General features: G+C 45.0%; 3 long non-coding RNA genes across 3 annotated transcripts in view; 2 read left to right on the top strand and 1 right to left on the bottom strand.

The window, feature by feature from the left end:
• The window catches only part of LOC310752045, a 90,767-nt gene that overhangs the window by 61,282 nt on the left and 5,319 nt on the right, over positions 1-24,166 (top strand). The gene's annotated exons all lie outside the window — the stretch shown is intronic.
• LOC310751988 overlaps positions 1-24,166 on the bottom strand; it is a 51,500-nt gene that overhangs the window by 1,485 nt on the left and 25,849 nt on the right. The window contains exons 2-3 of the long non-coding RNA XR_014542759.1: positions 3,154-3,225; positions 777-895 (exon numbers count right to left, since the gene is read on the bottom strand). This is a non-coding gene — a long non-coding RNA (uncharacterized lncRNA). The remainder of the gene's footprint in view (positions 1-776; positions 896-3,153; positions 3,226-24,166) is intronic.
• On the top strand, positions 14,251-16,953 carry LOC310751994. The gene is made up of 2 exons (XR_014542768.1): positions 14,251-14,352; positions 16,035-16,953. It is a non-coding gene; the product is annotated as an uncharacterized lncRNA (long non-coding RNA).

Here is a 24,166-nt window from a genome sequence, read left to right on the forward strand (position 1 = left end):
GCCCCGTCAGAGGAAGCTGAGGTTGCCTCTGGGTCCAGTAACCCTCCAGCCTCTCCTGAGCTGCAGAGGCTCAGGGCAGAGAGGCGGAGGGAACTAAGTTCTCGCAGAAGGAGTGCTCGCCTCCAGGCCAGGAGAGGCGAGTCACCTGAGGATTGGGGCCGCCCTATGCCTCGGGGCAGATAAAAGCTGCCCAGCCCCAGTCCCAAGTTGAGGGAGCAACATTGTTGGATGCTAGTTCCTGCCTGAACCCTGTCCTGCTTTCCTGCCTGAGCTCCAGACCCGCCCTGGCTCCCTGCTTGCATGCCTGTTCCTGACTTCACCCGACTCCCTGCCCTGCACCCAGCTTCAGCTGCTACGGATTGCCTCCACGTTGCACCTTTGACCACTGACCGGACTTGGACCTCGCCTTTTGGGTAACCCATGGGACCAGCACACCCCATCTGGGTGAACACGGTGGGCTCTCAGGCATTGGGAACACTTTCAGAGGTAGGTGCGAGAATATAGCCCAGTTGACTGGTTGACCAGATCATGGGACTCCTTGGGTTTGAGAGAAGGTGTGTTTGAGAGAAGTCTGCTTTGGGACCTCCACTGGCCTGTGATTTTGGGACTGATCCTAGGATCCCAACCTTGGCTCTTCTGCAGAGGAGGGAACCTGACCTTATGGTTTGACTTTGAACCTTTCTTATTACAATGGACCTGAACCTTTATTTGAACACCTCACTGTCTGACTCCTCTCTAGCATTGCCGTTGGGACCGAGGGAACTATGAGGACTTACGCATTGTTATGCCAGGGTTGAGCAAGTCGAGCATAAAGTTTACAGAATACACATCATGTGGAGAGACGTAGGGTATGTGTATGGGGACGTTGAGCTTCATTGAAAAGGAGGCCATGAACCTGAAATAATGTGGGGTGGAACATATTATGTTAAAATTTAAGCAGGCAAATGCTGGTGTCTATAAAGGCCCTCTTTAAATTAGGATCTCAGTTGTACAGTTAAAGGCATTGTGGGGAAACACTTTTGAAAGCATTAAAATTGGATAGATTAAATTATAATATACAGCTGCCAGAACTTTCACTTTTGTATAGATACTCCATTTTCACTTGCCTTCTGCAACGTTGAGAAGAGAGGCCATTGCAAACATTTAAGGGGAGGGGGGAAACAGAAGTGGGGATCTCATTGGGGCTCCATCCATCATCTTCCCACCTGCTCCCCGCCCCCGCCCCCCCGCAGGGAGAATGGGGACTCCGTTCCTCACCCACAGGTAGTACAACAAGGCAAGGATACAAGGTACTGAGTATGTACTGAGTTGAATAGGATCCAAAAGGCAACAGTCTGATTAGTCCTAGAACAATAGGATTCAGAATGCAGCAGTCTGATTGGTCCTAGAACAATAGGATTCAGAATGCTGCAGTCTGATTGGTCCACAGGAGCCACCCAATCCAGCTCCAGGTGGAAGGGAATCCGCAACCTGATTAGCCAACAGGAGAATCCCAGAATTAGCCAATTACGTGGGGCCCATTGTGTAAATGATGTATATAAGGCAGACATTCTGGGGGAACTTCCATTCCTCCTCACCACTACGAGCTGAATAAAGAGCATGAAATCCACTCTCGACTCCGAGTATATTTCAGAAAGGATGTGTGAACTACCTTTCATGAGCTGGACAGAGGGGGAAACAATGAAGCAGTGCAGTAGCGTAGCGTGGGTTGTCAGCACCTGGGGCAAGGCAAGTAATTTGCGCCCCCTAACCCGTGGATTTGCGCCCCCTAACCCGTGGATTTGCCCTAACCCCCAGATGTTGCACCCAGTGCGGCCGGCCCCCCCTGCACCCCCCACGCTATGCCACTGAGGCAGCGACCCTAGGTGCACAATTTTGAGGGGGCGAAACCATGCAGGTGGGCAAGGGGTGAGTGAGAGACCTTTGCAGTGAGACCAGCAGGGATGTTTGAAGAGTCTCATTTCAATTTCCATCTGAGACATAGATCTAGGAAAGCCAACACAAAGTGTGAGAATATGAAGGTACATGGGTTGACCTGATAGGTTTCCTGGGGCCATTTTTTTTTAATTTTTTTGCCTCAGGTGACAGGCACCTTCCTCACCACCCATTTTTACTTTTGCTTGCAATAAAATAAAGGCACGCAATCTCAGTAAAAAGGGGCATTCGTGGTGACGTGTGTCACCTGTCAGATCGCTGCAGCTCAATCGTTCTGGCATTGGTGTTGTGGTTCAACACTGAGCTACTTATTATTTGAACAAGAAATATTTACCTTTGGGGGGGGAAGGGTAGGCCTCTGTAATCATCTTTAAATCTAATTTCTTTGGTTTTGGACAAAATCTGTGAATCACACATCTCCATCTTAACTGTGAAAATGCCTAAGGTAAAGGGACAAGGGACCCCTGACCATTAGGTCCAGTCACGGAGGACTCTGGATTGCGGCGCTCATCTCGCTTTATTGGCCGAGGGAGCCAGCGTACAGCTTCCGGGTCATGTGGCCAGCATGACTAAGCCACTTCTGGCGAAGCGGAGCAGCGCACAGAAACGCCGTTTACCTTCCTGCCGGAGCAGTACCTATTTATCTACAATGGTACCTTGGGTTACAGATGCTTCAGGTTACAGACGCTTCAGGATACAGACTCCGCTAACCCAGAAATAGTACCTCAGGTCAAGAACTTTGCTTCAGGATGTGAACAGAAATTGCGCAGCGGTGGCAGCAGGAGACCCCATTAGCTAAAGTGGTACCTCAGGTTAAGAACAGTTTCAGGTTAAGAACAGACCTCCAGAACGAATTAAGTTCTTAACCCGAGGTACCACTGTACTTTCACTTTGACATGCTTTCAAAGTGCAAGGTTGGCAGGAGCAGGGACCGAGCAACGAGAGCTCACCCCGTCACGGGGATTCGAACCCCCAACTTTCTGATCGGCAAGCCCTAGGCTCTGTGGTTTAGACCACAGTGCCACCTGCGCCCCTCGTGAAAATGTCTATTTCAGCTAATTACCCACAGAAACTCAAGATGCTAACAGTCTCAAGCAGCCCAACAATCCCAACTTAAACACAAGTCCAAACTATTAACATCTGAAAGCAAAAGCATGACAACACATTCCAAAGAGAGACATTCTTCCCCCAAGAGATTCAGTTAAATAGGGTTCATACCACCAGCAGCCGAAGAAGCCGAATCTGCGAAGATGGAGACAAAAATTGCTGACAGACGCTATTGGAACAGAGCTGTGTATGACATCCTTTTATAGTCTTTGATTCACAAGGTCAGAGTCCTGAGGCAGCCCTAAAGATCTAGTTGTTACATGCAGTCCCTGGATATTTACAACCCTGTTTTTGACCATTAGCCGTGTGGGAGTTCCCTCAACCACATGCCAAAGTGATACCTTTCATCTGATGTTATGCCGCCTCATTCGGAAAGACTTTGTTCTTGTTAATTGCTGTGTGAAATAATTTTCACATACACCCCACCCCCAGGTGAGTGCTTTGGAGGCTTAATTTAAAAATAATGAGCCAATGATGGCTACAATCCTTACACAGAGAAATGTCTGGCGGCTGCCAAAATGGGCAGCTACCTGTTGCACTTTACTGTACTGTTTGTACTTTCTCGGGGCCTCCTGAACGGCATCGACACCACTGCCAATAGCTCTTGGAGGCGGAAGGATGTTTTAGTCATGTGCAGTTATGCTAGGCTTGAGATGGACGCAGCATTTTGGAAGTTCTCTCAGTTCCTGCTAATTCATTTGTGGTGGTGTTCGCAGGGGTCAGCAACCTAAGGCCTATGGGCCACAAGCGGCCCACAGGGGTCATTTAGCCAGCCCACGAGCTGCCCCCAAACTGAAACGGCCACTCGGCAAGTCCCTGCGCGCTACGCTAAAGCAGTGCAGTTCGGTTCGGTGTGGCGCGGCACGGGTACTTGGTTCTGCGGTGCCGGATATGGCATCCGTGTAAATGCCAGAAATCGTGTCTGTACAGACACCGGAAATCGTGGGTGCTTTCAGATGTCTTCTAAAAGTCTGATAGTTGTTTATTTCCTTGACATCTGATAGGAGGGCATTCCACAGGGTGGGCACCACCACCGAGAAGGCCCTCTGCCTGGTTCCCTGTAATTTTGCTTCTCGCAGGGAGGGAACCGCCAGAGCCGGACCTAAGTGTCCGGACTTAACAATGAGGGTGGAGATGCTCCTTCAGGTATACTGGACAGAGGCCATTTAGGGCTTTAAAGGTCAGCACCTACACTTTGAATTGTTATTGGAAACATACTGGGAGCCAATGTAGGTCTTTTAGGACCGGTGTTATGTGTTCTCGGCGGATGCTCCCACTCACCAGTCTAGCTGCCGCATTCTGGATTAATTGCAGTTTCCGGGTCACCTTCAAAGCTAGCCCCATGTAGAGCGCATTGCAGTAGTCCAAGTGGAAGATAACCAGAGCATGCACTACTCTTGCGAGACACTTCAAATAACTGCATTTACTAAATCTTTAGCCCATAAGTGGGATTGTTGGCATTCTCTAACTACTCTTGAATCCTTAATTGTTCCTATATCTCTGATTTCTAAAGGCTTGGTATCCAGTATTTACAAATTACTAATAAGCCAGGCAATTGGTTCTCCACCAAGTCTTAGGATAGCCTGGGAGGGTGACCTTAAATATCAAATTGAAGAATGTAAGTCGGATAAATGGGATCAGATTTTGGTAAATGATTCTTTAAAAACTGTATCTTCTCAAAATCCACTTTAAAAATCATACTTAGGTTGTATTTGCTTCCAGTAAGCCTTTCCAAAATCAATACAAATATTTCTCCACTTTGCTGGTAGAACTGAAAGACTATAGGAACTTATATGCACATATAATGGGTATGTGAGGTTTTATATAATTTTTGAATAAAGGTTTTTACCATTATATTTCAAAACACGGATCAACCATTAGCACCAGATCCAGCCTTGACCTTGCTTTCAATAGAAAGCAATACAAATCCCAGAATAAGTCTCTGGTCTTTTTATTATTAGCGGCAAGAATGTCAATAGCCAGTCAATGGAAATTTGCTTAACTCCATTGACTGCTTATTGGTTTCGTAGAGTCTGGGATATCTCACACAGAGACAACTAGAAAGGTAGCCAGGAAAAATCTAACTCAGATTATTTTTATGCTATCTGGTTCAAACTTTTGATGTAAGTCCCCGGACAAATTCCATCCCCGAAATGTCCCCGGATTTCATCTAATGTCCCCAGGACAGTTGGCTGGCTCCAGGAACTGCTCAGAAGTCCCCATATGATGGTGGTGCAGGGGCTCTAAGATGCAGCTTCCGGGCTGCGTCCACCTTCCCTGACCCCAGCAACTAATGGGATCCCTCAGCTGGGAAGGGAGGCTTCCCGTTGCCTAATTAAGAGATCCTTGCCCCCTCCTGCTTGCACGCAAGCTCTGATAGGCAGCATGAAGCCTCCCTTCACAGCTGAGAGATCCCCGCCCCCTCCTGCTTGCACACAAGTAGGAATGGGATTGGGTCTGCTCTGATGGGAAGGGCGGCATCGCGCTGCCCGAGCCTCACCGTCACCGCCACTCTCGGCCCTCCTTCTCCGCCTTCCATGCCTGACCTACCGAGCACCGCTTCCCCAGCACCACCAAAGAACCAACAACTCGGGCTGCCCAGGCTCATGGAGAAAGGAGATAGAAGCCTCGGAGGAAGGGGAAACGTGGTGGTTGAGGTCAGGGCAGCGGCTGCCTCTCTGCCACCGCCATCGCTGCAGCATCAACATCCCGAACGTGTAGTCTTTATTTATTTAAAGTGTCCCCGGATTCATTGAAAGAAATCTGGTAACCTTAGTCCAGTATCCTGTTTTCACAACAAGATGCCTGCACAAAATTCGCAAGCACAACAAGGCTCTCCCCTCCTGCAGTTTCCAGAAACTGATATTCAGTAGCATTGCTGCCTCCGACCAAATGGCATTCCTTTTTAATTACAGTCAACAAGACTGCTGGATTGAGGTTTCAGTAATACCCAACCTTTAATGCTTAATGAATCGACTAGTTGGGTAGGTGCCAAAAGGATCAAAGGAAACATTCACAATTCTTTGCCTGGCTCTTGTAACTGTAATGAATAATAATGAAGAAGTATCGCGTGTGCCCTGGAGCGAAATGTGTGAAAGATTATCTTTGCAATACTCCGAGAGGCTGGCGGCACGTAGAAAGTACAAACAGTACAGCAAAGGCAACAGGCAACTGTTCCATTTGGCAATTGCCGCTCCACTACAACCGTAGCCAGCACCACCTTATTAGTGTTATTTTATTACACCTCCAAAGTATTAATCAAGGGGAGGCAGAAATCATGCCACACCGCAATTGACAGGAACAGGGAGTCTTCCCAAATGACACAGCAGCAAATGAAAGGAGTCCTCTTGAGATGGTGGTTGATGGGACTCCCACAGAGCCAAAGGTCACAGACATGATCGCAAGCATACAGGGATTTTAAAAAATATTTTTGATTGGTTTTTACAATAACAGATTCAAAATACTAAAAAGAGGGGGGGAAACTTTTACCATATCCATATATGAGATTCTCTGGCTCTTGTGACTTCCCCCCATCGCCTTTCTAAAGCTACATATCACTACGTTCTCCACAGTTTCCATCTCTCTGAATTATCCGTATTTTTTGTTTCTTTACAAGTTATTTTTAGAGTCCTGCTAACGTTTCTGTTTGTTTACAATGGTCTCCTAAGTAAGTTATAAATTTCCCCCATCCTTTTTTCAAGTCGTTACCTTCTGGATTCCTGAGTCTCCCAGACAGTTTTGCCATTTCAGCGTAGTCCAGCAGTTTGGCTTGCCATTCTTCCTTGGTCAGAACTGTTAGTTCTTTCCATGTTTGGGCTAGTAGCATCCTTGCAGCCATTGTCACACACATAAACAGTCTTTTCTGGTCTTTTGGGATACTGGAACCTGTAATTCCTAATAGAAATGCTTCTAGCTTTTTGACAAATGTTATTTTAAACATTTTTTTCCAATTCATTGTATATAAATTCCCCCAAAGACTTTATATCGCATGACCACCACATATGATAAAAGGTACCCTCATTTTCTTTGCACTTCCAACAAATATTGGAGCTTGTTCTATACATTTTGGATAACTTAGCAGGAGTCAGATACCACCAGTACATCATTTTCCTATAATTTTCTTTGAGCGTACAACATGCTGTGAATTTCAAATCTGTTCTCCATAGTCTCTTCCAATCTGCCATTTGTATGTTATGTCCTAAGTCCTTTGCCCAGTTTATCATATCTGATTTAACCTGTTCATCCTTTGTATGCCACAAGTATACAGGGATTGAAGTGAGACTGCAAATGACAATTGGATCTTCTGGACTGACTCGAGAACGTGAAGCTGTGAACGAACAGAAATAAATGATTCCTCAATGAGCTATTTTACCACTCAGCCTTCTTGGCCTTCTTGAAGCTGCTCACCTTAGAAATACAGTGGTACCTCGGGTTAAGAACCTGATTTGTTCCAGAGGTCCGTTCTTAACCTGAAACTGTTCTTAACCTGAAGCACCACTTTAGCTAATGGGGCCTCCAGCTGCCGCCACGCCGCTGCTGCATGATTTCTGTTCTCATCCTGAAGCAAAGTTCTTAACCCGAGGTACTATTTCTGGGTTAGCGGAGTCTGTAACCTGAAGCGTCTGTAACCCAAGGTACCACTGTGTTTCAATATAATTATCTGCATCACAATACAGTGGTACCTCGGGTTAAGAACTTAATTCGTTCTGGAGGTCCGTTCTTAACCTAAAACTGTTCTTAACCTGAGGTACCACTTTAGCTAATGGGGCCTCCTGCTGCCACCGCACCGCCACTGCACAATTTCTGTTCTCATCCTGAAGCAAAGTTCTTAACCCGAGGTACTATTTCTGGGTTAGCAGAGTCTGTAACCTGAAGTGTCTCTAACCTGAAGCATCTGTAACCTGAGGTACCACTGTAGTGGTTCTATTGTCTCCATTTCATTATCTTATCTCTGGGAATCAGACTCAGGTTTGAGGAGGAGTGGTGGTTGCTCAAAACAGATGTGGTTTTGTGGGTGATGTGGATGAAATAACTATTCATTCATAGAATTGTAGCATTGGAAGGGATCACAAGGGTGATCTAGACTGGATGTAGTACAGCACCTGCAAATGCAGAAATCTTTTGCCCAATGTGGGGCTTGAACCCACAATCTTGAGATTAAGGGCCTCATGCTCTACCAACTGAGCTATCCCAGCTTCATGCTTCCCCACTTCTTATATGACATTCAATCAAGATCAAAAATCTAATATGGATGTTCCTAATGAATTGTTCTGTACCAACATTCCCTATCTGCCTTGGACTAAGCCCAACTCACTCTGGGCCAAACTAGGGACAACCCATGGCATCCTGGATCCCTATCCCAAATTGGTTGGGGCATGGGGTAATGTTTAATGAGGCTAAACATATGGCTGGAAGCTGGAAGCAGGCAGGGCAAAGTGTCACAAACACGCCAAGCCAAAGCCAGGAAGTACAGCCTGAGATAGAAAGCAGTCAAACAGAGGGAGAACAGAGACGCATGCAGATTTCTCAGACAACTGGAACTAGTGGGCATACAAACCCTCCTCTCTCGGGAGTTGGTAGGAATGCAGCTTATCAGCTCAGAAAGGGCGGGCTGGATGGTAGCCAGCTCTCTCAAGAATCTCAGTCACTCTCGGCCCATAGGAGGGGGAGTAGTTCTTCACCGGAAGGGGAGTTTGCTGACCCTATTAGTCCCAAGACTAGATGAATGGGGACGGTCTTAGACAGAAAACAAACCACGAAAAGTAAGGGTCAGAATTTCAGGCTATTCTGCAGGTCCCGGAAGTACTCTTCAGAAGAGTCAACTTGATTTGATGCATGGCTGCTCGGCGGGAGCGGTTGTGGCTAACGACTTGATTCGCAATAAATCTTCAAGCTAAATACGTCTTGTGTGCTGTGTTAGCAAGCCGGCAGCCGGCTAGCTCCTGACAGAAAGGAGACCTGGTGTCTCTCTCCCCCAATCCCCATGGGGGTTAATTTCTGCAGGGTGATCTTTCACAAGTGTTTTTTTTTTTTTCTCTCCAAGGAAGGCATGCTTGGGAAGAAGCACCTGGCAAGTATGATTGCCTCCTTTCAGCAGCTGTTGAGTGGAGACATTGAGAGCCAGTGTGGTGTAGTGGTTAAGAGCGGTAGACTCGTAATCTGGGGAACCGGGTTCGCATCTCCACTCCTCCACATGCAGCTGCTGGGTGACCTTGGGCTAGTCACACTTCTCTGAAGTCTCTCAGCCCCACTCACCTCACAGAGTGTTTGTGGTGGGGGAGGAAGGGAAAGCAGGATGTTAGCCGCTTTGAGACTCCTTCGGGTAGTGATAAAGTGGGATATCAAATCCAAACTCTTCTTCTTCTTCTTCTGTGGGGCACTGCTTCACCAGTGGGGCAGCAGGCAAGAGGCAGGGTCAGGTAGCATTGGGCTGAAAAGGGCTTCATGCTCCAAACGAGTACCCCACACCTAAAGGCATCCATCTGCCACCCCTTCTCTTGGGAAGACACAGCCAGCAGTTTGGTAGGGCTCAGCCTTTTGTGGGTTATCCAGCCCAATTCCTGCTTCAACGTTCTGTCTGATTCTGATACTCTTAACAGCCCCAGATGAACCCAGTCTGTCCTACCTGGTCTGCATCCATCTTGAACTATTTCAACCTGACTTAATTGATGCCTGGATCCTTATGATTAAGCCCAATTTGATTTGGTATTTGGGTCATGGTGTGCATCCAGTGCTACTCCTACTCAGAGCAGTTCCACTGGCATTAATGAAGTTGACTAGCCTGGGTCCTTTAATTTCAATGGTTTTACTCTGAGTAGAACTTAGTGCTTAGCACATTGCCACCTATTATGATAAAGCGCACTCAAGCTGCTTCATCCAATGTTCAGAATGCATAGAAAGGTACAAATTTATGCTACCAAATCCATAAAAGGCTAAGAATTAAAGGGCAAAAATTTCAAAGTACAAATCACACTGGTCTGCTGTTCTTCTGAACATTCTCAGCTGGATCAAAGCAAAGGTGCATCTAGCCCAGCAGCCAACCAGAGGTTTCCAGAAATCCTAAAAACAGGGAATTCAGGGAAGAAATAGACCACTATTATTATCTTATATGAATGTGGAGGCCAGAGAAAAGGATGTCAATGAATCCACTTATTGCTGACTGTTGAGTGACCCCCTGTGGGAATTAATAATGACCGGTCTTTCTGAGCACTTTATAGTATAAGGCATGGGTTGGCAAACTAAGGCCTGGGGCCCAGATCCAGCCCAATCACCTTCTAAACTGGGCCCATGTACGGTTTGTGAATCAGTGTGTTTTTACATGAGTAGAATGTGTGCTTTTATTTAAAATGCATCTCTGGGTTATTTGTGGGGCATAGGAATTCACTCATCCCCCCCCAATATAGTCCGGCCCCACACAAGGTCTGAGGGACAGTGGACCAGCCCCCTGCTGAAAAAGTTTGCTGAGCCCTGGAATATGGTGTAGCTCCTTTCTTCCTCTCCAGCAGCTGCTATGAGCAGCCCAAGGAAAGAGGCCATGGGGTGCTCCCTTGTAGCCACAGTTTCCGCCAGCACTCAGGACAAGGGCCAGATCCTCCTCCTCCCTGAGCTTGGTGGTGGCAGCACTGGTGAGAAAAATAGGGACATTCCAGGATCAAATGAGAAGCTGGGATGGCTTTCATAATACCTGGGAAATTGGGAAAGTTGGATAGTATGAAATGCGGGTGGGATCTCTGTGGTCTCTCAGATGTTCTTTGTCTATGATTCTCATCATCCCTGACCATTGGCCATGTTGGTTGGAGCTGAGGGGTTTTGGAGTTCAACAACATCTGGAGGACCATAGTTTCATTTCCCCTATCTTAAGTGGGTCTCAAAACAAACTTCTAGATTGTGAGGACCTCCATTGTATCTGGATCCAACTTCAATCTCATCCATTAAAGCAGAAGTCAAATGTATGTTCAGAATTTCCACCCGTCAAAGTGCAGTGTTTGTGTAAATCTTCTAGCCCTTTTGCCCATTGAAGTCTGAGAGGCTCTACCATTTTGAACATTTCACTAGTTGCTGAAAAGTATGCTACTACTAAAATATTTCCCAAAATGAGTCACCGACTCATGACAAACGCCTGATTCAATTAGGAAGGCTATTTCCATCTATTTTATTTTATTGTACTTATACTGATGTCTGTCACTGATATTTGTTAATGTTTTGTCTTCTTTATATTTTCCATTTACATAAATTACTGGTGTCTTTATATATATATACACATGTATGCGTACGCACGTGAGTAGCAGTTCCCAAGATTAGAGAATATGGTGGATTTGAGTTTATTACTGGTGGATTCGAGTTTATTTCTTTCTGAATGTGTCTCTTTATTCAGCATATTGGGTCACAGTGCAAAAAAGAATATGAGCGTTGCATCCATCCTGTTTTGAATGTAATCCATTCATTAGCGTGCCTGCAATCAGAAGCCTGCAGAACTGCCATGGAATCTGATCCAAGAAGCTCCCTTCCAATCCGAACCAAGTTACATGTACATTTTACATTCTACCTCATTGTGGGAGGCTCTGTGTTATTTTTAATTAGTTTGTAGCATTATTGTTTTTCTCATGACTGTTTCAGGGCCAAAATCATTGCTGAATCGTGGCAAACATTGCAGAGGAACGCCTGGTATCTGCCAGCTCAGTGCTATCCAATTCCATGTCTGTGCAATGTGCATATGTATTCAGTGTCTCTTCTTGTTTTTGTTGGGGAGAGATGGGGACTACCACTAGCTCTTGAGGAAGCTGGAAGATAAAGGAGATGATTAGAGAAGCCTCCTTCTTTCCCTTTTTTCTCAGACTTTCAAGATAAAAAATCCCAACTGCCTATATTAACAAAAACATTGAAAACATAGGGGAAGGGACAAGTCTACCATCTTCTTTGTAGCTGTTACTGTGTGTGTGTAATTATGATCTCTTAGAAATTATTTATATGGAAAACATATACCAGGCTAAACAATAGCAGATATCAAGAGAGGCATATATCAAGCAAACTACAAGGAACATTGCAGATGAGAATACTCATTGGCCCAGCAAATTATAGGCCGATTAGCTTATTAAGTGTGATTAGTAAACTCTACTCAAAGCATCTCCTTAATAAGTTTACAGAATGTCTAGAAAATGAAGATATCCTGGCAAGAGAACAAGTGGGCTTCAGACCCAGAAGGTCCACGATAGATCATTGTCTAACGTTACAACATCTTATCGACAACTACAAATCAGGAGGGCAGGCCTCACTATATGCTGCCTTCGTCAACCTAAAAGAAGCATTTGATACAGTCTCCAGAACCAGACTCTGGAACAGACTACAGGGTACCAATATAGATAGAAGGCCTCTGCTCTTAATTCAGGGACTGCACGCAAACACGGCTCTTAGAGTCAGGTGCAGCTGCCTAGGACACCTAACGAACCCTATTAAAACCTTCAAATGAGTCAGGCAAGGGTGCCTATTGGCCCCTCTACTATTTAATTTCTATCTAAATAACTTAGTATCTGCACTCAATGACTCAGAACTCCACCCGCCGAAGCTTGCAAATCGGCATATTTCGGTCCTGCTATATGCCGATGATGCGGTAATTCTATCTAGAACCCCCATTGGACTCAAAAGAGCACTAAGAAAGCTCACAACATACTGTGAATCTGAATGTCTCAAAATCAACTATCAAAAGACCAAGATACTTGCTTTTGGGATAAAACCAAAGCTTAGAAGCTGGGAACTCCAAGGCCATAAACTAGAACAAGTCACAAACTACAAGTATCTAGGAATGGTGGTATAGGCCTTAGGAACCAACAAACTACACATAAACATTGGGAGTTCAGCGGGGGGAAACGCAAATTGTATCCTTAAATTCTTCAGACCACAAGGGGGCTTCTTCGTCCCCGCAGCTCTAAAATTATACAAGGCCAAAACTTTGGCACAACTCCTCTATGGTTCCTTTTTGGGCCCGCCTTCCTCTGCTTTCTCCCCACTTGAGAGAGTTCAATCTAGACTTCTTAGAGCTCTCCTCCAAGTCCCCAGATGTGTCTCAAACGCATGGGTTAGATTGGAAATGGGGATGATGAGAGTGGAGGCTAGCATCTGCCTAACATCAATCTGCAAATGGCTGACATTGAACCTGCTCTCCCGAGGGATAGCCCCATTGATCCTCTGTGACCAATTCCAGTCGGGCTGGCAAACTGCAGTCCTGAACACCCTCTGGAAACTGGGTTTTGCCCCTCAAGCCCTTCTAAGTCTGGGCTCGGGCCAGGCAAAAGCTATGGTCAGGCAAAGTATATTAGACACCAAGAGACAGCAGGACTGTGCAAGGTGCCCCGACTATAGAATTGGAGAAATTGAGAGAGATATAGCCGCACTGGCAGCATGTCTCTTCTTTCTCGTATCTAGGGTTGCAAGAAGGGCCTTTACACTCGCCAGAAGCTCAGCTCTTCCCTCGCCGGTCCTGGATGGAGCTTTTAGAAAAGTCCCCTATGCTCAGAGACTTTGCACCTGTCCATTGGGAGAGATAGGAAGCCCAGAACACTTGTTCTTTAGATGTCCCTCTTATGAAGAGGCACGTAGTAAGATCATGGATCCCCTACTGGTGAGGCTCGCTGACCTCCCGCAAAAGCAAAAATTGGACCTTTTGCTGTTAGGCAAAGACAAGAAGATGACCGGGATGGACGACAGATTCTGTGTACAGATCTGTAGGCGCAGACCATCGCCCAACTCAAAATAGTCCGGCAATACTTGTTGTTTTTGGAAATGAAACCCCAAAAACATTGAGATTTGATAAAAAAACTGAGCATTTTAAAATCTGAAAACAATGGATGTCACCAGTGCTTTTTTTCCTAAAACAATGTCACGGGCTACTCTGGTTTTCCTACTCATATTTAAATACTGCCCCTCAATGAGGCCAAACGTAGACCTTAAACGCAAATATTTTTTTTTTGCGTCCTTTTGTATAATCAAATAACATAAGGGTTCAGCCAAGGTGGCATTAGTAATCAAGGATATGTTCTTCCAACAAAGGCATCCAACCAGGCACTATAATAATCTAGAATGAAATATAAACTCTTGAATGAGATTACACTCTTCCCCCGTGGGGTAAATCATTAAAAGAGAAATGTTTGTGAGATTTCTAGGCATTTGTGCCAAGTGCCCATTAGGAAAGAGCAATGCTGACTCAAAGCGTGGAAGCCAAAAGCAAACGGTATAAATGCTCCAGACATTTCTGTATTCCTCACCAGAGTCTTCCAGCTTCTCTTGACTTCGGTTGCTCAGCCTTTCCTGCTGTTGGTAAGTTGTCTTTAAATCAAAGCTTTAATAGGAAAAGGGCACAGAGGCATTCTGTGACTGTGGAGGAGATTCGCTAGGGATTGTGTTTTGAAAAATTAAGGAACAGCTAGAGCTATTTTTGGTCATCTGCATACTATCCCTTGCATTTTCCTGTAGGACTTATTTCAGTCATTAACAGTCGTCAACAGGTTTACCATACCCATTGAGTCTCCCCTATATATCTTCTTTCTTCTTTGGTAATCACTCATAGCCGAGTAAGATTGTCTTCCATTAATATGGTTTTAACAATGAGTCCCTAAGTGACTGTGGAGGCCAATTCTGGATCCACAAGTCCTTACACAGTGGGGGCATTGGTTTCTGGGCAGGATTTGATCACGGTGTGGATTTGCCAAGGGGGCCTTCCTCTTCACACTTTTCTCCCTTGCGTCCTGAGTTCGAGTGTCTTCAGAGCCCATGACACCTTTGGTAAAGGCTGTTCTCCAACTGGAGTGCTCGCAGGCCAGTTGCCAGTGTTTATACTACATTTTTTTAAGATTTGCCTTGAGACAGTCTTTCAACTTCTTTTGTTGACCACCAGCATTACACTTTCCATTTTTATGTTCGGAATAGAGTAGTTGCTTTGGAAGACGATCATCAGGCATCCACATAACATGACCAGTCCAACGAAGTTGATGTTGAAGAATCCTTGCTTCAACACTCGTGATCTTTGCTTCTTCCAGTACACTGATATTAGTTCGCCTGTCTTCCCAAGTGATGTGTAAAATTTTTCTGAGACACCGTTAAGGTTTGGTGACTTCTGTTTCAAAGTATCTGAAGAAGCGCCCATGCACACAAAAGGTTATACCCAGAACAAACTTAGTTGGTCTCTAAGGTGCTACTAGACATTTTTTTATTTTATTTTTGAGGCACAGGGTAATTAGAAAATTGCAAGCTTTCACATTTGCCTCATAGATTTGGTGTCTAATCCAGGGACACAAAGTGCATGATGAGGAATGAGGATTCACTCTATTCACATACCAAGGGTAATACAGTCGTACCTTGGTTTTCAAACAGCATAGTTATCAAAGGTTTTGGTTCCCGAACGCCGAAAACCCGGAAGTGACTGTCCCTGTTTGCGAACTATTTTTGGAAGCCGAACATCCAATGGGGCTTCCGTGGCTTCCGATTGGCTGCAGGAGCTTCCTGTATCCCATCAGAAGCCGCGCATTGGTTTCTGAACGTTTATGAAGTCGAACGGACTTCCGGAATGGATTCTGTTCGACTTCCAAGGTACGACTATGCAGGAGAGTTTTTTTAATCTGAGTAAGCCTTTAACAAAGTAACCAAGGACCACCTAAGGTCACTCTTTGAACTTGTATACCCCCCCTCCTCAAATTTGTAGTTTTGACTCGCCTCATGCTGTTGCCATGCAGGTGTGTGAGGAACAAAGACCTCATTCTCCCCACAAAAAGGGAGAAAAAGTTGGGAGGTTAAGGGGTTTTTTGGTTTTTTTATGTCTATATACCCCCTTGCTAAAAATCTATCTGCTTGCTATATTTTACCATTTACTGTGATGTAACTGGACACCACTTTCAGAAAAGATCGCTCATAGTATTTATTGATGCAAAATTTGTAATTAAAACAGAATCCGAGTAGACATTAGTGTACACCATCTTAAACACTTCCATGTTATTTTTTTCCAGATTCACACCAGTTGTTCTACGATGACTACAGCTGTAATGACACCCATTATGAAATGCAGCATGCCTATTGAAGTAATAACGCAGGAAGCCGACGGAACACTTAGGCCGAAGACACTGTGGGTGGACATGGAGATTGATGTTATGAAAGAGGCAACAAACACGACTCTCCCCAACCCCACCCCTGCCCAGATAACTCAGGCTAGCATGCTTGCTCCTTCATCAGCAATGCAGCTGCCTTCACTGATGCAACCAAATTCTTTTGCTTACAATCTCCCTTCTCGTCCAGCGACAGTTCCTATACTGAGACGAAGATGAGCTTGTCTCTCTTTCGAATGGGATTTTGATCCCCCACAGGAACGGGGTGTGGGGAATGGTACCTGAAATGCACACCATGGATCAATGTCTAATGGCCATTTGTCATGGATGCTGTAGTTGAGATTCCTGCATTGCAGAGGGTTGGACTTGATGGCCCTTGTGGTCCCATCCAACTCTACAATTCTATGATTGTACGGTGTCAGGAATGCTGAGCCTTCTCCATCCAGACAAACCAGAATGGATTGGATCAAAAGGTTGCTCAGCATCTCTGACACTCTCGCCTACACATCCCTGATCAATGCTTCTTTGAGCTTTCCTTCTATCTCTCTTTAGCGCATCCTTTCTGTTGCCTTTCTATCACTCATTGATGGCACTCTGAATATCCTTCAGGCCTGCAAGAGTTCTGATGCTTCCAGTTCCCTGAGAATCTCTTCCTTCCCCTGTGTACCTTTGCCTTGTGTCAATTACAAATTCATCTGTCACTTTGTCATTTAACACTTTTGTGGCTGAAAGGATTGTCAACCTATTTGAAGCCGCTCACCTAAGAAATGCTTTCATGATCTCCTCTTTCCACTACAATAAACGCTACCTATCTGCATCATAATTATATTTTGGGTTCTGTTCATTTTTCATTTCTTTTACTCATTCCTAGGTTTCACTCCTAGGCATGGGGGGGCGGGCATGTCTATCTTAGATACATTATTTCCAATAGGTCTACACTGAGTAGAACTTAGCTGGCTACAGCCCTACATCTAAAAAGAACAGCCCCCATATATATTATAAAAAAAGGGTCCTCGCATGTAATAATATAAATCAGAAATGTAGGGAACATAATGCCATAGTTAGTTATTTCAGCAGCAGCAAACACCACTGCAATAAGTATTAGGTAGTTATGATTTTATATGTTTAGATGTGAGGTTGATCTGGCTGCGACATCCATTGCCCATTGATCGCCAGGGTTGATTCGGCTGATCTGGCTAGCTAGGCAAGTGTCCCCTCCCTCCCTCATCGGTCCATGTGCACCCCCTTGTCAGTACGCCTTTGGCCTATGCCAATGACTGGGCTCAACAACTGGATCTGCCTGGACTGGGCTAGGTGACTGGAGTACTTCCAGAGACCTTCCACTCCTGGAAAGCAGGTCTAAGTGCACAGGACCCACAACTGTGAGTTGTGAGCACGATACTCAGCAGAGTATAAACAACATGGAAGAAAGCTATGAAGCATAACTTCTTTTATTTCTAACAGCTACTGCAAACTAATACTAAAGCGCTACTGGCTTGAATGAGTGTTACAGCTCTAACTCAGCCATCTAATGTCTACATAGATAACACTCAGACTCCCCACGGAGTCAGGCAGGAGAGGAAGAAGCAAAGAGCAGTTTCCTCCCCCTCCTTTCTGAAAACATCGTATCAGGAGATGCTCGCAATGGGAGGGGGTGAATATATCCACACACACACACACACACACACACCCGACGCTGCACGCTCGTTGAAAGAGGATGGCCATCCCAGATAGGAGTGCACCGTTCTTCGGTCAAGGGTATCAAGGGGAAAGAAGGGGTGCTCTCTCTGTCTCTCTCCCTCTCCCGCAGACCTTGAACATGGCTAGGGAAAGATTCCATTCAGCCCAGAGAAAGGGGGGAAAGGCCAGTTCTCTATGCGTGAGTCAGATGTACATTCCAAACCTGACAGTGCGCTTCATTCAGCCAGGAATGATTGGAAGAAGCCCAGAGAGAGTTGCACATTCTGCCTGAGGACATTGTTCTATGATGAGCGCTTTTAACTGGGTGCCTAGTGAAGTACATGACACAGAGGAGTGATCAGTTCACGTTTAGCCAGCCTCTCTCAGCTTCATCAGACCTTACAGTGCAACATCAGAGGGTCCTTAAACATATATTTCAAAGATTTGCAACATGACTGTGAAGAGGTTCAGACATTTGCTGTCACTCCCTGCTTTGCTCAACAGCTGAGACACCACACACAGCTGAGGAGAGGGAGCCAGAAGTGTGGTAAATAAGGATGCTGAGACTGTCCTATGTAAGTAAGGGCAGCATTTTAGAGCATTCTGGCTAGATCCCAGCAAGAAGACCTTTTCTGGGGGGACTGGGGCATCATGCAGGTATACAGGCAAAAAAACCAGGATGGTTTAGAGATGAGTAGGGGGACATTTGTGAGGGAAAGTGGAAGAGGAGGAGGAGGAAAAAGAGTCAACCCACAAAAGGAATCTGAGTTGTGTCAGCAATGACAATGTGGAAGGGAAAGAGGAAGAGTTGTTAGACAGGTTGGGGATTGCCATTGTGTGCACAGGCGGAGTCCCCCAAAACCCTGGGCGGCCCCCGTGTGGAATAAGGACTCAAGACAATGTGCTATGGGATTGAAATTGGCCATAACTTTATTATGTTTCAGATGTGGGTAGACCTTGGCTCAGGCATTGGATGTTAATCCCTCCCAGTCCCCCGCCAGGGATCTGTGGAACATCAGGGTTATCCAGTGTGTGGGGGGGGGGGATGAGCTGGCTCTGGAGAACATATGTTCAAGCAGATAGAGCCCGCCCCCGTTACGCTGCCACTGCAGGGAAGAGCAATGACGACCTCTCGGCGTACGGCCAAAGCCTCCCCTCAAACAACCCCTTTAACAGGGAACCCTGGTATCGCCTTCGCAAATCCAAGGGGGGCGTGAGTCACCGCTACACCCCCACCCCCATTTAGTGAAGATAGACTAAAGGATTCTGCCCAAGGCCTTTATATGAACAGTTACCACGGTTAGAGAATATGGTGGATTTGAGTTTATGACTGCATTTCTGAATGTGTCTCTTTATTCAGCATATTGGGTCACAGTGAAAAAAGGATATGAGCGCTGCATCCATCCTGTTTTGAATGTAATCCATTCATTAGCGTGCCTGCAATCTGAAGCCTGCAGAACTGCCATGGAATCTGTTCCAAGAAGCTCCCTTGCAATCCGAACCAAGTTACATGTACATTTTACATTCTACCTCATTGTGGGAGGCTCTGTGTTATTTTTAATTAGTTTGTAGCATTATTGTTCTTCTCATGACTGTTTCAGAGCCAAAATAATTGCTGAATCATGGCAAACATTGCAGAGGAACGCTTGGTATCTGCCAGCTCAGAGCTATCCAATTCCATGTCTGCGCAATGTGCATATATATTCAGTGTCTCTTCTTGTTGTTGTTGGGGAGAGATGGGGACTACCACTAGCTCTTGAGGGAGCTGGAAGATAAAGGAGATGATCAGAGAAGCCTCCTTCTTTTTCTTTTTTCTCAGACATTCAAGATAAAAAATCCCAACTGCCTATATTAACAAGAACATTGAAAACCTAGGGGAACGGACAAATCTACCATCTTCTTTGTAGCTGTTACTGTGTGTGTCTAATTATGATCTCTTAGAAATAATTTATATGGAAAACAGATACCAGGCTAAACATTAGCAGATATCAAGAGAGGCATATATCAAGCAAAGTACAAGGAACATTGCAGATGAGAATACTTCTTGTTTTTGGAAATGAAACCCCAGAAACATTGAGATTTTGATTAAAAAAACTGGGCATTTTAAAATCTGAAAACAATGGATGTCACCAGTGCTTTTTTCCCTAAAACAAGGTCAAGGGCTACTCAGATTTTCCTAGTCATATTGAAATTCTGCCCCTCAATGAGGCCAAATGTAGACCTTAAACGCAAATTGTTTAGGGGTATGCGTCCCCCCGCGTCCTCCCAGAAAAACATGTCCAGGACCAATACTCTCTGCCTCGTGTGAGCCAGTTCGTGTGGGAGGATATACTGGCTGTGGGAGCACATCCTCCTTTGGAGCTGGCCTGGGATATGGCTGCTCTGGCTATTAAAGGGAGCAGTCAGACTGGCCTGGGATATGGCTGCTCATGCTATTAAAGGGAGCAGTCAGACCAGCAGAATGCCCTCACTGGCAATTGACGAACTCAGCATGGCTTCACGTTTGATTATCTCATGGGCCTTGGTGCCAGAAATGTCAAGCGTCCCCAGTTAAACCACAATGTTTACAGGATTTCCAGATGTTTGGCTCATCCATGCTAGCCTTACAAATATGCAGCTGCTTCCTAGGTCGTCGTCTTCTTCTTCTTCTTCTTCTTCTTCTTCTTCTTCTTCTTCTTCTTCTTCTTCTTCTGTGGTTTTATTGTGGAATGTATCTCCAGTTGAGGCACAAATATTTGAATTCATCCCATTTCTATTGCTCTCGAATGCCGTAGAAACATAATACAATTCTGAATGTGTATGTATTATCAGTGTCATCAAGATCAGTGTTTGAATTACCTAATTGCAATGTCTTGAAGACAATTCTTCCTTTGTTTCTGGAATGAAAATCACTGTCTTCCTCTTATGTATTAAACTTAGCTTTCTCTGTGGGTTTCTTTCATGCTTGCCCTTCACTCCAGCACCAGCACCAACTTTGTTCCATATCCCTGAGAAACATAACCCCCTTTTTGTAAGTGGTTTATTTTACTCTCCAAAAATAAATTGCACCATAAAATGTGGGAAATTGGGAAGAAGAAACACCATTACAAATAGCTCAGCGTTTTGTGGGAATTTTGTGGGCATACTGCCAACTTGAATAAAATATTTTGGGGGGAGGTAAGCTCTGCCCTACATAATTGAGCACACACACTAATGGAATGGCAATGTCCATCAGCTTGGGGGTGGCAGCCCCCTCAAACATTTTATTATGGTGAGAAGACAAACATGAAGAAAAGCAACAACCAAGAGCTAATTGAGTTTGGAGGAAAGGAAATACCTTTCAAAATACTCAGAGTTGGGTGGGAAGTTTGTAGGGGGAATAGCCCCACCCCCATAAGGGTTAGTTTTCTAAAAGTCTCAACCCTTTCTCCTTCTCAGGAGATCCAATGAGCTGCAGGCTCTATGAAAATGAAATTTAGACCTGTCACGCAAGTGACAACAGTGAGAGAACAAGCCTGTGTTCCCCCCGCATATATATATACATGTTTTCTTTTTTCATGTCCCATTCCATGAAGACATTCATAGACCAACACAAAGTAGGATTAAAGCCGCATAATGGAACTGGGAATTGGACAGCACCAATGCAGAGCCTGTGGGGAAATAAACTCCATACTATGTACCATAAGCATATCTCTTCTTTGGAAAGCAGAAAACAACCCATGGCCTATTTAAAGGACAATAACTTCATAATCGGAAAATATTTTTAGCTCTAGCTGGGGGGAAAGAAACGGGTATTCCAAAATTGAGACAAAGTGGATTTAGTCATCTCCTTGATCAACATAGCTCACTCATGAAAATGTGAATTAATCACCTCTGCTCATCTGCAGGCAGAATACATCACTGGATATGAGGAAAGGGAGGTGTGCTGTCGGGACAGCAATATCTCTTGTGTTCTGCAATTATGTAAACAGGGGACCTCAAGCAGTCCTGTTGTCTCTCTATGTCCATAATTATTTGCCTGACCATGGATCTTGCTTGATCCAATCCCAAATTTCAGATGGCTTGAGGAGCAAGGCCCAATTTCTGCAGAGATTTCAGGACCGCTATCTGCCAGCCAGACTGGAACCGATCACAAAGAATCAGTGGAGATATACCTTGGGGGAGCAATTTCTGTGTCAACCAGCGTTTCTCCAGGAGGCTTGCATATGAAAAATGCTGACGAAATATTAAGTCACTTTCATTGCCAGCAATCTCAATGTTTTGACTGTGTATACTTCTGTATTTTTCATTTAGGGAAAATGACCCTATTGTGGATGGAAGCTTTCATGCAACCTTTACAAAATAACATAGGATAAAAGAGAAATAAACGTTTATGAAATAGATGCTGATATAGGGAAGGGATGGGTGTTACAGCCACTTAGGCACTTTGATCTACTGAGTCAATCCTGAAGAACCAAAATTGCTATGTGTATGCTGGCCAAAATGATTACACATTCGAATTATCTGTGGGGATTTCATGTGCTATATTGAGAAAGGGTTGTTTTTCAATTGCATTTGTGGTTCAGCTTGAGATGGAGGCAGCAGCTCATTTTGGATACTCACTCTGTTCCTGCTAATTGGTTTGTGATGTTGCTCTTTCATGCTTGGTGTATTGTTGCTTTCATCATTATTGGTTCTGGGTTGCCGTAATTGATGCATCATTTCAGATTTTGGCATGTTTGGTGAATGCCATCTCAGCTCTATTCTGATCCATGTTTGTATATTGTGCAAACATGATTGGCGTCTCTCCTTCAGGTGAGAGTAGGGGGACAGCCACTAGTTGTTACTCGGGGAAAGAAGCAATGGGTTTATCCTACTCCCATCTCTCTCTTTTGGATGTGAGGATGGGCACAGAGATGGACTGAAAGTCTTCTCTTGCAATTTTGGATGAAAGGATGGACAAAGAATTTCAGTTTCAGGTTCTCATTTTCTCATTCGCAAGCTCATTTTGCCATATTTCCATTCCATAAGTCATTTAGTGTTCTGTTATTATTTTTTGTAGATATTTGTCATCCTCACACACACACACATACCGCCACTCACAATGAAGCATCATGAAGGTGAAAATGATATATTTATTAATACAACCAATGAAAGTTCTGCAAACCACAATGATCAAATTCAGAAATTACTAGTTTTGGCAGGCTAGCAAACAGCCAGAGTTCTATGTGAGTTTCTAGCCAACTTTTCTCCCTGAAATTGCACTGGAACACCCTTCATAAGCCCAACCAGAAAGATCAAGGGAAGATCAGGAAGTGGAGCATCAGGCAAAAAGACACAGAGAATGCACTTTGGAACAGACCCCTAAGCAGGATTGAATCCTGCACTCCCCAGCCAGAAAGGGGAGGATAATATTGAGCTAGATGGACCAATGGCCAGACTGCACCAGGAAGCTCCCTTTGAGGTTGATGTCCCCCAAATTCAATTTAGAGGGCTTTGTTTAAAGCAAACATAGCAAACATATGTAGGGATTAGGGACACAGGTGGTGCTGTGGGTTAAACCCCAGAGCCTAGGACTTGCCGATCAGAAGGTCGGCGGTTCGAATCCCCATGACGGGGTGAACTCCTGTTGCTCGGTCCCTGCTCCTGCCAACCTAGCAGTTCAAAAGCATGTCAAAGTGCAAGTAGATAAATAGGTACCGCTCTGCGGGAAGGTAAACGGTGTTTCTGTGCAGAGCTCTGGTTTGCCAGAAGTGGCTCAGTCATGCTGGCCACATGACCCGGAAGCTGTACGCCAGCTCCCTCAGCCAATAAAGCGAGATGAGCACCACAACCCCAGAGTCGGTCACGACTGGACCTAATGGTCAGGGGTCCCTTTACCTTTACCTTATGTAGGGATTATTAAGGAAGTTTTAAAAGTCTTCTATAAAAGAAATAAGGCTGCCCAAGACTGGACAGATGGGGATTATACATATCTCTAGAATTCAGTGGACAGAGGGCTTGTAGCCTTGAAGGGAATAGTTTCCTTATGAAGGGAGGCAGGACACTAATTTTTAAAAGGGTATTACATAACCACAGGAGTAAATATTAGAATAATGAAAGGGGAATGGAATTGGATAAAAGACATTCTAATGAATACAGGGCGGTTCAGGAATGTCTGGATGAAGTCCACGTCCAACAATTATTCAGGGAAGGTAGGACACCTGAAGGCAGTTTTCGTCTACAAGGGAGGGACTTGCGGTCCTGGAATCGTATAAAAGGACTTGCTGCTCACGATTTGAACAAGATCTCCTCTCACCTTCACCTGAGTACTTCTCCTGAGACCTTGGTAAGTGAGAGAACTCCATGCCTTTTTCTGCCTCTTCCTTTCCAAACTTCACTCTCTCTGTCTCCTTCTT

The sequence above is a fragment of the Podarcis filfolensis genome (assembly GCF_964270895.1).
Source record: "Podarcis filfolensis genome assembly, chromosome: 16".
Lineage (NCBI taxonomy): Eukaryota > Metazoa > Chordata > Lepidosauria > Squamata > Lacertidae > Podarcis > Podarcis filfolensis.